Consider the following 12,468-nt stretch of genomic DNA (forward strand, 5'->3'; position numbering starts at 1 on the left):
CGCAGTGTTGTTACAGTGCCAGCGACCTGGGTTCATATCCCGTGCTGTCTCTCAGGAGTTTAGATCTTCTCTCCATGTCAGTGTGCATTTCCTCCGGGTGCTCCAGTTTTCTCCCACCCACCAAAAGAAAAAACGCAGCGGAGTTGTAGGTCAAATGCGTGCAAATGTGCAGCATGGAGGGCGAATGGGCCGGTTACCACGCCGTAGGTCGGAATTTAACATTTTAAATTCAATTTTTAAATAGTAGGCACTTGCAAAATGTAACTTATTGAGAAAAGCTCTTATCTCACCTTAAAAACTATTGTCTGCTGCAGCAATTACAAGCATGGATGTTTCCAAGACCGAACGAGCAGATTCAGTGACTGGCCTTTGTTGAACAATTAAAATCTAATTACACTTGTCTGTCCACACAGCCGCCTTCTGCTTCAAATATTTATCCACTCTTGCCACAAGAGACTCAGTGAACTATGCCCTAATTACTCTCTGTAGGTAAAACATTCCCTTCTTCAACGATATTTACGTTATATTAATTTTAACCACAGAGGCATTCAATCACATGCTGGAGGACTCTTCTCATCACTCTGTCAACAAAGAAAATAATCTTTTCCTCCACATCTGATTGAAATAAAAGATTTATTCTTTGTATTTATTACATTGCACTTTTTAAAATCAGTAGCAATGATTAAAGTGATAATCATTGGGCTCTTGCTTAAGGGAACCAAAGATTTGCATCTATGGTGATTTGACATCTTTCAGCTTCTTTCCCCGGATTCATCATCCTATTTCTTGTTTATCACCCAAAATACTTTTACACCATACATTACCCCAGATAAGCTGCAGATAATATTTCAAGTCCATTCTGTTAACTTACCTGTTTGAGCCCATAGCATTGCGTTGTCCCAATCAGAAAAGTTATGGAAATTCAAAATGGCCCATAACAATTTTAACTAGTCACCCTCATGAAGGCAAGACCCGCAAGGCAAAAGACACATGCACCAGATATCACTAAGTAATCTCACCAGAAAAAGAACCAAATCAGACTGATGGAGCCCATCAGTCTGCTCAAATCAAATGTTCTTCAATTACACCAGACAATGAAGACTTGGCTTCCTGAAAACTTTTGAGCTGCTAATCATGAAAAGCACCTTAATATTTTGTGATTTCCTGTCATATTTTAAGTCCATTTCAAGCTACAAAACCATGAAGTGCAGCATGTCGTTGAAAATTAATTTTCTGTATTTGCACTTGGACTCCTTCCCTGCTGATCTCGGTGCAGTCAGTTCCAGTTCCAGATGATGGTGGTGCAGCACAGCTGCCGTGACCTCTCCAGAAACAGTCTAAGAGGAGTGCCGTGCTTAATTTTTAAAGGATGAAGACCAGACAGTAGCGTTGTGGAGGTGGGAAGCTGAGAAGAACTGGGAAGTAAGGTGAAGGAGTGGAAGAAGCTGTGTGGCCTGGTCAGGCCTCTGCTATGGAGACAAGGCTTCTGGATATTGGGTGTTGCCGCTGGCTGAGGAGACGCAGTGGCAGGTCTGTGGAGCTGTGTCGGGGTGTCCGGAGTGGACGGAATATGCCTGGCTGGCTGTTCTGTGGAGGTGTCATCTGGGAGCAGAGCGTGGCCATGTTGTGTGCCTGGCCTAAAAGTTCTGGAGGCTGTGCCATCTTGAAGAGTGGGGCACTGCGGCAGATGGTGGAGTCAGAGAGGAGGCTGTGGGGGAGAGTGGTGGGGGGGGTCTCTCTATCATTACAAGGCTGAAGGTGACGGGCCTGTACAGACTTGTAAACTGTGTGGCCTTTCTTCTTTTCAAGCCACTGAACTTTCTAAAACCCAAGTCTCTGAAATGGTCTCCATTGTGCTTATTGTCTAGTTTTTCATCTTTTATTCTATTGTTAGTACTTTTGTTTTGACTCATTATGTAGTTTTGTGTTGGTGTGTTTTAATCTTGTGCAGTTTTTAATCATTTGTCTGGAGCAGACTGGCTTATTGTGCTGTCTGATGTGTAATTGCCATTATGTGGGTAGCTTTGTGGTTTCTGGAGGATGGAATTTTGTTTTTAATTATATATAATTTTAAATGACAATAAAGGCTGCTACTACTACTAACATGGTGAACGATTTCACCAGGACATTGCAACCATGGAAAAGCAGTATCAGGGGAATGGAATCCATCAATATTGGCTGACTATTGTTGGACACTGACCTGAGGGGCATCAGTTGCTGAGTACAAACCAAAATCAGCAGCAAGGTATTTTTAGGCCAGTTGAACTAACACTTATGTCAGCATATGTTACATGATTAAACATGCAAAATTCAATAAAAGTTAGTTTACTGTTTCTCCAACTTCCTATGTGATACAGAAAATCAGAAACTATCTTTGTGTTCATCTTGAAGTTATTGATCATAATCCTTCATTTCTTTTCAGGATGCAAATCTTTTGTGGGAAAAAAAAATGTTGCCCTGTGTTATTAGAGAGTCAGTAGATGAATACAAAGGAAAACATCAAAGTATTTGCCACCACGTTCAGTTAAGTGTGCCAAATGGCACTAACCTGAGATCTTCATTAATACAGGTACCAACCATCCATGAGCGTACAGTGGATGCAGCAAAAGCAATGGGCCCAGGCAAGATGGCAACTGTAAATATGAGAAAGATCATTCCAGAAGTACCTGTGCCTCCAGCCAATCTGTTCCACCATGGCTACAACACTGGCATCCAGCTGGCGATGTGGAAAATTAACCAGGTGTGTCCTGATCACAAAAGGCAGGCTAAATCAATCCAGTTAATTGCCATCTAACCAGCATATTTTAATCATAATCAAAGCTATGTTGCCATGGTTATCAATGATCTGAACTGAAGAGGTGGTGAGTGTAACCGCTCAGTGCATCATTATAGTGTTTGCTCATGTGTGACATGAAAGTCCTCTTGTACAACTGGAGTAAATGGACACCCAGAGGCTGAACTTCAATATTGCACAAAGGAAGATTGTTGTGAGTGTTGGATATCTGAGACTACTACCCAGGGTAGTAGTTCAGGCCCAGTGGTGTTCAGCTGCTTCTTTCCTTTTCAGGGCAACCCACTCGCTTGGTGTCCCATATGGTGGCAGCATTGTACACCACCTAGAAAGTACACCGCACTTACTAAGAAACTGTACTCCAGAAACAACCTCCCATAGCCATCATCTTTCCTACCAAGGCCAATAGTGCAGTGGATGGAAACACCATCATTTGCATCTCCTTTTCAAGTCGTACATCATCCTGGTCACTGGATCTAGATCCTGGAGCTTCCTCTCTCAAACAGCACTGTTAAAGACCATCACAAGAGGTCTGCGATTCAAGCTAATCACCTCAGTCTCAACGGCAATTAGGAATGGACCATCAATGCTGGTATAGACAGCGATTCCTATGTTATAAGAAAATACATTGATAAGTAAGTCAAGATGTTATAATCCCTTATTGCACACTTCTGAGACTCGCTGCCAAGTGAGTGGTGGCATTTTCTGGGTTATCAAGTGGGCACCCTCCTTCATCAGAGTTTCGCTGATAGACCTATGACACTTCTGGAGGGATCAGCAGTGGATCCCGACGTCCCGGGCTCACCCCCTAGATCTCCTTCACTCACTTGGGGGACCAGGTGGAATCCTTTCTCCTCATCCAGAGCCACTGACAACCTTTTTCAGCAGCTCTGGAGGGATCTTTTGACTGGTGTATCCCCCATTCTTTCCAAGTGGCCTCTGAGCATCTCTAAGATATCGCAGAAGTCAGCATTGACCTCCCCCCACATTGCCTTCTCACAGTATTTTGGCCCCTTGATCAGTGGCTTCCTCCCCTGGATCTTCTTTTCCATCGCTGGTTGAAGTGGGCTGGGTTCAGGTTGTTCCCCTATGCCTTGCTCTTCCTCCACTGGGACAGGGGTGTTGAGTGTATTTGTAGTCTTTTGGGTTTTGTCCCGCTGCTGAACCTCAGTTGACTGACTCAATCTGATTCTCAAAAAGTAGCTGCCGACACAAGGTCCCTGTTGGCCCTTCTTGGAAAAGCAATGAAAGCAAATTTTTCCCATTTTTTCTGATCAGGGCATCTCTTCGATCAATGACTGGCACCGACATGAAATTATCTGAAGTCCATGAGAAAGTAACATTGCTGCTTAATAATTCATCAAATGAGATGTAATTACATTTCTAAACACATTTCTAATTGCATTTTTCAGTGCTACCAATCTCCACAATCATGAGTCCAATTTCTGTTTACAGAAAGAAATGGGTAATTTGCTGGCTGCAGAATTTGTGTGACAATATTGAGTCCAAAATACTAACCCTTTTCTCCAATAACCTGCTCAGTTAAGTTTCATAACTGATGGTTTTCTAAACTAGATTGAACCCCTGAGGAGGAAAATCCAACTGGAAGTCGGAAGAGTAGAACAGAATAGTTTTCCTATCACATGGCTCTACAGGAAGGCATTTGAGCCAATGGGACCTGCCAAGGTCCTTCTAATGAACTTTCAAGGGTCGAGAGGATTGGATTGTGCATGGATTCTGGAGGTGGGCATTAACTGGACGACCCCCTTGGCATCTATCCCTGTGACTGTGGGAAGTGCCATTATTTACCAAGTGTTGAAGCAACACTTCACCTGTGAATCTACAGGGGGCATCAACTGCATCTGGTGCTCCAGCTGTGGAGTCCTTTGGGTTTAGGGTTTACATGGAAATGGTTGGACGCAGAGTGGAGGTTGTTTCACTGTGCCCCCCGCCCCCACCCCAATCAGCCTGCTGCAATAGCAGGCCCCAATCTCTCAGTGGCCACCCATTTCAGTTCCCCACCCCGTTCCTTTTACCACATGCTTGTCTACGTCCTCATGCACTGCCAGACTGAGACCACACCCTAATTGGAAGGACAACATTGACTTTGGTTTCGATTAGCACCCCTCCCCCCATTTACCCATTGTCTCCTCTCCTCTTGCTCTGTCTGTCTGTCTCTCTCTCTCTCCCTCCCTTTCTAAATGCCACCTCCCCCTATCAATTCTCAACATCATGGACTGTTATTGCAAAAGGCCACAAATGTAACAACAGGCAGTAGCAGCTTTGCCTAGAAAAGAGCATTTACTGTCTGGAGGGTCATGTGATCTTTGCAGGCAGAGAGCAGAAAAAAAAACAGGCTTTGCTCTCAGAGAGGAGGGAGGGAGAGAGAAAGAGAGAGGAGAGACACAACATTAGTTCCAGAGGGACAAGCTGTTAAGCTTTGGAAGACGGCCTGGTCAAAGGAGAGGACTGGCTGTCCGCTGTTTCCCTTGGAATAGGAGAAACAGAAAGGAACTCTGTGGTGACCTAAAAAACTCTCTCTCTGAAAACAAAGATGAACCCTTCTGAGTGGTAACCATTTACCTTTGGACCTGTCACACTTCACTCTTGTCCTCCTATCCATAACACCTTTTGACCATTGGTCTGAACTCCTCCCCCTGCCCTTTATTTCCTTCTTCCCAACCTTTAAATTAAGGATCTTTACTCATACCCTGAAGAAGGGCTCAGGCTTGAAACGTCAGTAATATACATTCACCTCCTATGGAGGCTGCAAGACTTGTTGGGTTCCTCCAGCATTTCCATGCTTTTAATACAATCACAGCGTCTGCACACTTTTGTGTTTCATCCTTTCATCCAAAATATTACCATCTGATTGATATATTCAGCATTGATTCTGCAATTTCAAAACATTTTCTTCAAATAAAATTTGAGTATCGAGCACCGTCACGCTGGGCACTGGCGCACCTCAGGGCTGTGTGCTCAGCCCACTCCTGTTCACACTACTGACCCACGACTCCCTCGCCAGATCCGGCTCCAACAGCGTCATCAAATCTGCAGATGATGCAACAGTCGTTGGCCTCATCAGCAACAACGATCAGTCTCACTACAGAGAAGAGATGGAAAATCTCGTGAAATGAGGCGAGAGTAACAACCTGAGCCTCAACTTGGGCAAGATGGAGGAGATGATCATGGACTTCAGGAGGACCAGGAACAACCACCCTCCCCTACACATCAACAATGTAATGAAGAGCACGGAGTTCTCTATTATGGACACTCAACATCTCCTCATTTGTCAGGAAGAAGCAACAGCAATTGCATTCCTGAGAAGACAGAAATGGGCAAGGCTACCAGTTACCATTATGTCAACCTTCGACAGGAGCTCTATTGAGAACATCCTGGCCGGCTGCATCACAGCGTGGTAGAGTTGCTGCAGAGAAATGGATCAGAGGTCAATCCACAGGAACATAAGAGTGGCATAGAAGATCACTGGAGTTTCCTTGGCCACATTGGCATGATCTATTAAAATTATTGTCTGAAGAGACTGTGCAAAACCCCTTCCACCCAGCATTGGGGAAGAGATCCAGAAGGATTAGAGGCAGCTCCACCAGGCACGGGCAGTGAGAACGCTGAACGACCAAAGGAATTGCTCACACTATCCATCGGAGACTCTCATTTGTACAAAGTAATATTTATTTTTATAGACAAAATACTTGCCCTGCCTTTATATTGTTGTCTGTATGTATGTTATATCTGGTTGTGTGTCCGTGTGTCATGATCAGAGGACCGGAAAACACTGTTTCATCGGGTTGTACTTGTACAATCAGATGACAATAAATCTGACTTGAAATAAAGTGACACATTATAAAGACAATAATCAACAACTTTTCTTTGCCTTGATCAAAACCATTTTTATGAAAGCAAAGAAAGTGATCAGGATAAAACTGAAGATTCAAATAAGCTTCAAGACCAACACTGATTTATGAATGGTAAAGAATCATTTTGCTGCTTTGAAAAACAGAGACTAACGTGTGTGTGTGTGTGTGTGTGTGTGTGTGTGTGTGTGTAAAAAAATTGATGACTAAAAAAATTTCAGACATCTTCCATTCTAAGGGTTCCAAATAAAGTAATTTAAAGTAAGTGCCATCCATTTTGCCTCCAGCTGGTTGTTAATTAAACTCAAACTTCTTCAGAGACATCCATTTCATTGTTCCTAAAATGTACTGAGCTCATCACATGTTGAACCTTCTAATTTTGCACAGCCTCGAGAAAACCCAAGGCAATGCCTTTGATCTCTCTCAAAAACTTCCATCCTTAATTGCTAAATCCATTTTTTTTTCATCTCCACATTCAAAATCTATTTGTTTTCTTTTTGAAGTAAACATACTAAAATGCAATAGCTTGATACAGCTTAGAAAGTAGAGCTTGACGAACAGCTCCTGCAATGCATATACCTCCCCGGTGTTAGAAAGTAGAAGAACATATGCATACCCACCATCTCTTCTGGGTATTCTCCACATCACAACGTCCCAACTGAAGCATGCAATTACTCTTTTTCATCATCACCGTTCGCTTAAAATCCTGGATTTTGAGAAGGTACGCTACTGTTAAAAATTAAATTAGCCAAGTTTATTCTCATCTGATTGTACACGTACACCCTGACCAAACAGCATCATTTGATTTAATATACCCATCCAAAACTGGAATGCAAAAAAGGTTTCATCTCTGCCAGGTGAAAATAACTAAATTTAAAGCTCTATGGAGCTCCTTTTTTAATTACTTTGATTATTTTTGATTTGTTATGATGGTAGAAATGTTGACTAATGAGGTAATTTATCACGCTGATAAGAATTCTGTCTTTTTTTTGGCCAAACAGCTTCTTTCTTGGTTGTGGGTTTAGATTTTCCTTTTTTTAAAAAAAAACATCAATACAATATAAATTGTTTGATAAAATGTGGATCAACTTGGATGAAATTATATGATTTAAGTGTGATGTATTTTTATAGGCCTGGAGGACCTCAAAACCCAGCAGCAATAGAAATTCACCAAGACAAATTGTTACTTAAACAAAAGTTGCTTTTAATTTTCTTTAAACATAAAAACAGAATAAAACTTTAACATTACTATCAACTTAACTTAAACCCCTTCTAATTCTAAGTGCACGTATATGTAATGTGTATACAAGTCCAAAAAAAGTTATTTGATTCACAGTCTCACTGTGAATCAAAGTAAGTATTGCTCACTTCTCACTCCTCTAAGTTCACTGCTTGCAGGCAATTCATATACTGTGCACAGAATTTAATATTTATGAATTTTACCAGGCTTTGGTAAATGGTTACCACTCAGAAAGGTTCTTGCTGGTTTTCAGAGATATTTGTTGATTGTTGGACACAAACTGATTCCTTCCGATCAGCCATTTCAGTGTCTTGCCAAAGAAACTTTCCCCACCAGAGTTTTCCAGATGATAACCTCTTTCTTTCAGGTCACCACAGAATTCCTTTTCTGTTTCCCTTATTTCAAGTGAAACATTATATAGCCAGCCATCTCCTCTTGTATGGACCACAAGAGCTTTGAACAGGCTGTACTAAGAACTCACAACCTGTCCTCAAAATGGGGTTTTTCCACAAGTTTGCCAGCTTGTCCTGTTTCAGTCCCAGCTGCTGCTGCTGAACTGTCGAACTGAATTCTTTCTCTCTCTCTCTCTCTCTCTCTCTCTCTCTCTCTCTCTCTCTGAGAAAAGCCTGTTTAACCTTCTCTGCTTGCAAAACCACATGCCCTTCCTAGAACAGCAAACTGAATTTTACAGACTGAGGCAGCAGATCTAATCTTCTGGGTTCATTCATCTGATGTTTTTCAAAACAATATTCCATTACTAAACAGCATGTCCAATTAACACCTATTTGTGAAGTCTCTAGAGGCATTCTTCAAAGTTTTTCCAAAGGCACTTGAAGCCTGGACTGTCTGGCTTGAGCAGAGCTCTGGCTTTTTAAATGAAATCTGTTTTGAAGTGTTTGTATCTGTGTGTGACCAAACTAAAAATCTCAATTTATTTCCAAAAAAATATCTATATACTGTAGTGGTACGTTTGGAGGTAGTGGGCAGAACCAGTGCTAACAGCTCCCGTCTTGTGACAGCTAGATGCAACAGCTTCCTCTCTACTGGCAACTAGCTCCTACACCCACGAGGCATAGTGACTCAGCAGCACCCGTAGGTCTACTGAGAAGCTTTGGCCTACTCAACGCTGCTACGTCGTTAGGTCGTTAGCACTTCAGAAGTCATGACGCCAGGTCACATGTTGTATGTCTATTTTAACCCATATAACACTGTAATAAATGCTCTTCTCTTCACTGGCTGACAACTTCAGGTGTGGTCTTGTTATTTCAACGTGATGGCGTAAGAGCACAAATAACATCCGCCACAATGCAATATAATATAAAATAAAACATATATCTGTATATGCCCTGTATTTTTGGATGTGAAATGTCAATGTTAATAAAATTATTGAAAAAGAAAGTTCCATAATTAATTGAATTAATCCATTGATCACAAGTGGTAAACTGCAATATTACATTTTCACTTAAAGTCGACTAGTCATGAACATTGCCAGCAAATAAATCTTCAGAATTGTCTGGCAGGAACCCAAAATGTACAAGAAGAATTGTTATTTGAGTAGGTAAGTAACAAGCATTCTTAAAGAAAATTAACCTGAGGATGGTGAGCTCAATAATTTAAATAAAATAGAAAAATAGATGAATATCTTTAAAACAGCTTAGAACAGTCATGTGTTGACAATCAACAGTCACTGACATAGGCGCACCTCAAGGATTTGTGCTTAGCGCACTGCTCTACTCACTCCACACCCATGACTGTGTGGGCAGGCACAATTCAGCTGCTATCTACACATTTGCCAATGACACCACGGTTGTCAGCAGAATCAGAAATGCCAATGAGGAAGTGTACTGGAGGGAGAATGATTAGTTAGTTCAATGATATCACACCAACAATGTGCTCAACATCAGTAAAACTGAGGAGATAATTGTGGACTTCGGGAGGAAGTCAGGGGAACATGACCCAGTCCTCATTGAAGGCTCAGTAGTGGAGAGTGCCAAAAACTTCAAATTCCTGGGTGCCAGTAGAGAGGAAGCTGTTGCATCTAGCTGTCACATCATCTCCAAGGATCTGAGGTAGAACAGAAAAGTCTGTAGACATCGAGGTGGAAGTAAAAACACAAGGCTGGAGAAACTCAGCAGGTCAAACTGTGTCCTTTATAGAAAAAAGACACATAACCGACAGTTCGGGTTTGAGCCCTTCATCAAGGAATGAGCAAAATGTACGCAGGCAGCTGAACAAAATGGTGGGGGAGGAGAGGGGCAGGGGGAAGAGCACAGTCCCAAAGGCAGGAAAAGGGAGGTCATGCCTGCCAGCAGGGGGATGGAAGGATGGCTCTGTGAATGGAAAGGAAAGGAGGTGGAGCTGGAGGGAAGAAGATGAAGGGAAAGAGAAAGGAGAGAAACTGGAAAATAGGTTAGCAGAAAGAGATAGAAGGAAAATGGATGGAGAGAGACAGAGCAAGAGGAGAGGAGTTGTTTGAATAAATGGAGGGGGAAGCCAATAGGAACCAGAGAAGTTGGTGTTAATGCCATCCATTTGGAGAGTGGCCAGATGGAAAAATAAGTATTGCTCCTCCAATTTATGGTTGGACTTGGTGGAACAACAGGAGGCCTTTGACATACATATCAGCATGGGAGAAGGGTGCGGAATTGAATTGGTTGGCCATGGGAGATCCCTGTCAGTGATGCAAACAGAGTAAATGTGCTCAGTGAAGCAATGTCCCAAGCTGCTCTCTGACATAGAGAAGGCCTGATTGCAATAAGTGACTCATGCAGATACACAAAGGAAGTGTTGCTCCACTTGAAAGGACTGTTTGGGGACTATGTTGATACAATTGTGAAGTTCTGAAGCCCTCATATTGAGGCAATCATGAAGAAGGCATCGCTTGTGAGATGTTTGAGGAGATTCGGTATGCCACTGAAGATTCTTGTAAACTTCTACAGGTGTACCGTGGAGACCACTATAGCTGATTGCATCACTGTCTGGTACGAAGCTACCAACACTCAGGACAGGAAAAAAAACTCCAGAGGGTTGTTCACTTGGCCTGCGACATTACGGGCACCAGATTTCACTCCATCGAGGACATCTACATGAGGCGGTGGCTTAAGAAAGTAGCCTCTATCCTCAAGGACCCCCACCACCCAGGCCATGCCATCTTCACTCTGCTACCATCGGGAAAAAAGTACAGGAGCCTGAAGACAAGCACTCAGAAGCACAAGGACCGATTCTTCCCCGCTGATTCCTGAATGAACCACAGGCACTGCCTTAATTCAACTTTTTCTTGCACAATTTTCCTTTCGTAAGGTGGTTTACATAAATGCAACGCTGCTGCAAAACAACAAATTTCATGGCATTCATGACAATAAATTCTGATTCTAAGGATTCTAGTTGTTGTTGTCAAATTATTCAGGAAACTCATTCTGGCAAAGGAATGACAGGCTCTATAAAAGGACCAGCTCCTTTCAGAACAAAAACTTTGTAGATTGCATTAAAACAGCACTTTCACAGCATTTTATTCCTTCCACATTTCATCCATGTATTTTTTCATAAAAGCTGCTTGTTTTTATGGCTCAGTGACAGTCTTGCGTGCTACATAGTGTGAATATCATGAAGATTTGCCATTAACAATGTGTACATCATGAAGTTGATCCAAAGCCCAGGTCTGAAGCAAGCTGCTGAGATAACAAACATTCCTCATTTTAAATTTCACATCATCAGCATACAAAGTTTTTTTTAAAACATTTCCATTAACTGATAACCTTTCAGTATTTAAAGTTGGACACGCGGCCCCTTGTCGGCCTCAGTGAAAATTACAATGCACCCATTCAGTATTTAAAGTTGGACACGCGGCCCCTTGTCGGCCTCAGTGAAAATTACAATGCACCCATTCAGTATTTAAAGTTGGACACGGGGCCCCTTGTCGGCCTCAGTGAAAATTACAATGCACCCATTCAGTATTTAAGGTTAGACACGCGGCCCCTGGTTGGCCTCAGTGAAAATTACAATGCACCCATTCAGTATTTAAAGTCGGACACGGGGCCCCTTGTTGGCCTCAGTGAAAATTACAATGCACCCATTCAGTATTTAAAGTTGGACACGCAGCCCCTTGTCGGCCTCAGTGAAAATTACAATGCACCCATTCAGAATTTAAAGTTGGACACACGGCCCCTTGTCGGCCTCAGTGAAAATTACAATGCACCCATTCAGTATTTAAAGTTGGACACGCGGCCCCTTGTCGGCCTCAGTGAAAATTACAATGCACCCATTCAGTATTTAAAGTTGGACACGGGGCCCCTTGTCGTCCTCAGTGAAAATTACAATGCACCCATTCAGTATTTAAAGTTGGACACGCGGCCCCTTGTCGGCCTCAGTGAAAATTACAATGCACCCATTCAGTATTTAAAGTTGGACACGGGGCCCCTTGTCGGCCTCAGTGAAAATTACAATGCACCCATTCAGTATTTAAAGTTGGACACGTGGCCCCTTGTCAGCCTCAGTGAAAATTACAATGCACCCATTCGGTATTAAAAGTTGGACACGCGGCCCCTTGTCGACCTCAGTGAAAATTA

The 12,468-nt window shown here is 42.5% G+C and overlaps 1 protein-coding gene and 1 long non-coding RNA gene across 12 annotated transcripts in view; one reads left to right on the forward strand and one right to left on the reverse strand.

Annotated features, from left to right (window-relative positions):
* The window catches only part of ctnnd2b (catenin (cadherin-associated protein), delta 2b), a 1,542,927-nt gene that overhangs the window by 1,282,348 nt on the left and 248,111 nt on the right, over positions 1-12,468 (reverse strand). The gene's annotated exons all lie outside the window — the stretch shown is intronic.
* LOC138751973 (uncharacterized) lies at positions 2,900-9,134 on the forward strand. Its single transcript, XR_011350297.1, has 3 exons — positions 2,900-3,426; positions 4,367-4,534; positions 8,866-9,134. It is a non-coding gene; the product is annotated as an uncharacterized lncRNA (long non-coding RNA).

This window comes from Narcine bancroftii, chromosome 1, assembly GCF_036971445.1.
Source record: "Narcine bancroftii isolate sNarBan1 chromosome 1, sNarBan1.hap1, whole genome shotgun sequence".
Lineage (NCBI taxonomy): Eukaryota > Metazoa > Chordata > Chondrichthyes > Torpediniformes > Narcinidae > Narcine > Narcine bancroftii.